Source organism: Triticum aestivum, unplaced genomic scaffold, assembly GCF_018294505.1.
Source record: "Triticum aestivum cultivar Chinese Spring unplaced genomic scaffold, IWGSC CS RefSeq v2.1 scaffold10808, whole genome shotgun sequence".
Taxonomy (NCBI): domain Eukaryota; kingdom Viridiplantae; phylum Streptophyta; class Magnoliopsida; order Poales; family Poaceae; genus Triticum; species Triticum aestivum.
Window position 1 is genome coordinate 1 of NW_025235088.1, and position 3280 is coordinate 3280.

A 3280-nucleotide genomic window follows, 5' to 3' on the forward strand; every position below is an offset into this window, starting at 1 on the left:
AGATTTTATCTTACTTGTATTACTACTAACATCGCATAACACGAATATCGTGCCCGCGTGTAGCGTAACCAAGTAAAATTGGTTTATGACGTGCAATTTTGATGATGCTAATAGTTTAGGCTCTTATAGCGTTGGAGCATTTCATGACATGTTTTATTTGACTTTGGACCAAATATGTGACCTAAATACTTTGTTTAATTAATTTTTTTTTACTTGTATTACTACTAACACCGTGTAGCATTATGATAATGCCCGCGTGTAGTGCAACCAAGTAAGATTGGTTTTTTTACGATGCAACATGTTTTATAATCCATTTTGCATGATTTTGGTTTTTTGGGTGTGTAACATGAACACATTTTCAATAAGTTTTGTCCTGCTCGTATTACTACTAACACCGAGTAGCATTAAGATAATGCCCTCGTGTAGCGTAACCAAGTGAAGCACCATTTTATATGTTCTTATTCGTATTACAACTAACGCGACACATAAGGTCCGTAGTGTAACCGAACAAGAATGAATTCAATTTAGCATATTCGTCATTTCATTCCAACTTAGTAAGATTCATTTTTTTATGACCAAATTAAGGCAATTTTTTATGAAGTTTTCGTGCCTATGATACTGTCTTGATTCGTATCCGCGGATAGGGACCAAACCAAGAAACGAGACGATCGTCCTGGCCTATATCGCTAAGGGGATCGAATCAAGAAGGAGATCATTAGGATGAAACATATGCAACATGCAAAAGGAACATGCATGCTCCTTGGCTCGTACCGCGATGGCCGAACCAAGGACAATTTTTTTTATGTAGATTAAACATGCACTTTGGTTTGTACCGCAGTGGCCAAACCAAAGGCAAGAATTTTAGGGAGATGAAACTTGCTTCTTGATTTGTGTGTCCGAACTGAAGGCAAGAGTTTGGAGTGGATACAACATCAATTCTTTGGTTTGTACCGCGATGGCCGAACCAAAGACGAAATTTTGAAGTAGATTAAACATATACCTTGGTTTGTACCACATGGGCAATAGGATACGGTCTGGATACGGTCTGGATCGAATCTTCCTTGGGTAGTCTGCTTTTCCAAATTATCTGATTACATCTGTTCGTTGTGGCATCTCTCTCGTCATTAGAAGTATCAGGGATATAATGCCCTAGATGCATAAAACCTTTTTTTGTCATGGTGTATATAGCCCTGGTCTCTGGATGTGTTTGTTCTGTATTTAATCATCCAAATATGGTGATCCCACGGTCGGCGTTCCGGGAAGCCCCTATCCAGGCTTGGTCCGTCGTTCGACTCGGGGATTATTTTTTTTTTAATTATTTTTCTTGTATGAATGAGTAGATTGCTCACTGTTGCCGCTCTAGAAGCCGATATACAGGCTTAGTCTGTCGTTCAACCATGAGGAGTTTTTTTCTTATCATTGTATATGCATGGGTCAATAAGTTGCTCACTGTCGGCGTTCCGGGAAGCCTCTATATGGGCTTGGTCCGTCGTTCCACGGTGATTTTTTTTTATATGTATGAATTGATGACTTGATCACTGTCGGCGTTCCGGCAAGCCTATATATGGTCTTGGTCCGTCGTTCGACTGTGATTTTTTTTTAAATATATATATATGAATATAATGACTTGATCACTTTCGGCGTTCCGGCAAGCCTATAGATGGTCTTGGTCCGTCGTTCGACTGTGATTTTTTTTTCTATATATGAGTTTGATGACTCGATCACCGTCGGCGTTCCGACAAGCCTATATATGGGCTTGGTCCGTCGTTCGACGGTGATTTTTTTTTTGCCATATATGTATGAGTTTGATGACTCGATCACCGTCGGTGTTCCGGCAAAGCCTATATATGGGCTTGGCCCGTTGTTCGACGGCGATGTTACTGTTTTTATTTTTGGGGGGATGAGGAATATTTTCAATCACGCGCACCTGTTGTTGTTTCTCATATTCCCTTTTTTTATGCATCAAATTCCAATATTGAAATGCTTTTTATTGTAGATACTATCTCTCGTTGCAGACTGCGTACCTCGGGGTCATCTCTTCACCTTGGTATAATATTCAATCTTGCACTTTCATGTACTATTTTTAACTTCCTGTAATTTCATACGTATACCGACATGCATATTTTCCTTGCATATAGATGGAGGAAGTCACGACACCATCTTCGTCTGAGTCATGTAGAATGCCTTTATCACAGTTGGCCAAAAAACACCTATTTGAACCTGATACTAGTGAGCTAGCCAATCCAGTGATTACGAAGTTAGGCGTACCACACGGCCATCCTGAGCTTGGACCACGTGGATGGACGGCAGGGCCATCTTTCTCAGCTCGTTGTTATCAACCTCCCGCACCTGGGCCCAGACTTGATGAAGCTTCAACCCTCGGGACACATATGATATCCAAAGGTTTAGGCTGGGAGAATCATGAGGTTGAATACGCTCCAATGCCTCTTGGATATCTTGAATGGGGTACTAATGTCTTGAAGAAATATCATACCCATCTGAAGGGGAGTGAGGAAGGTGTGGATTATGTCTATGGAGCCATTTATTGCTCTTTAGGCGACTACTCTGTCTCCCCTTCTCTTTTAAGGTCTTTATTGGAGAGATGGGATCCCAACACCAACACGTTTTTGTTCTCGTCTGGCGAGCGTACAGCCACACTTCTTGATATGCATCAGATCGCGGGGTTGCCCCTTGATGGTGAACCTTATGAAGAATATGTTCCCCTAGCTGATGAGTTGGATCCTTCGACTCTTTTGTACCCCAACTTCCTGCCTCGGCTCCTAAAAATTTGGACCAAGCTTGCCGTGGGTGGCAAAGTAGGTTTCAAGGAATGGTGCGACTTCTTTCACAATAGTGGAGTAAACTCCTTTGCTACCGAGAGCTTAGAAGACCAGCGTGTGTACACTGCGGCTTTTCTTGCCATATGGCTTTGCCGCTACGTCATTGTTGGTGGTGGGCCATATATTCGCCCTGGGGTATTAGTGATGGCGGCATGGATTTCCCTAGGACGACGCATCTCTTTGGGCCCACCTGCTCTTTGCTCCCTTTATTACTCACTTCGGCGAATTTGTACTCATCCGATTGGCCCTTCATTCATACATAGGATTTGGCCAGTCCACTACCTTGCTGGATGGATGGGCGTGTACCTCAAGAAACCCTATGGAAACAGAGCAAGAACACCAAATTTTCCGAGCTCCAGAATTTTGGCGGTACAACCTAATATGGTGAACACCATGTTTAAGACGCCACGTCATTTTACTCCTAAAGAGGCACATGCTTT

The 3280-nt window shown here is 42.4% G+C and overlaps 1 long non-coding RNA gene across 1 annotated transcript; it reads left to right on the forward strand.

Moving 5' to 3' along the window:
* Nucleotides 1-1036: 1036 nt before the first annotated feature.
* On the forward strand, nucleotides 1037-2651 carry LOC123176257 (uncharacterized). Its single transcript, XR_006488434.1, has 3 exons — nucleotides 1037-1065; nucleotides 1997-2047; nucleotides 2139-2651. It is a non-coding gene; the product is annotated as an uncharacterized lncRNA (long non-coding RNA).
* The last annotated feature ends 629 nt before the right edge of the window (nucleotides 2652-3280 follow it).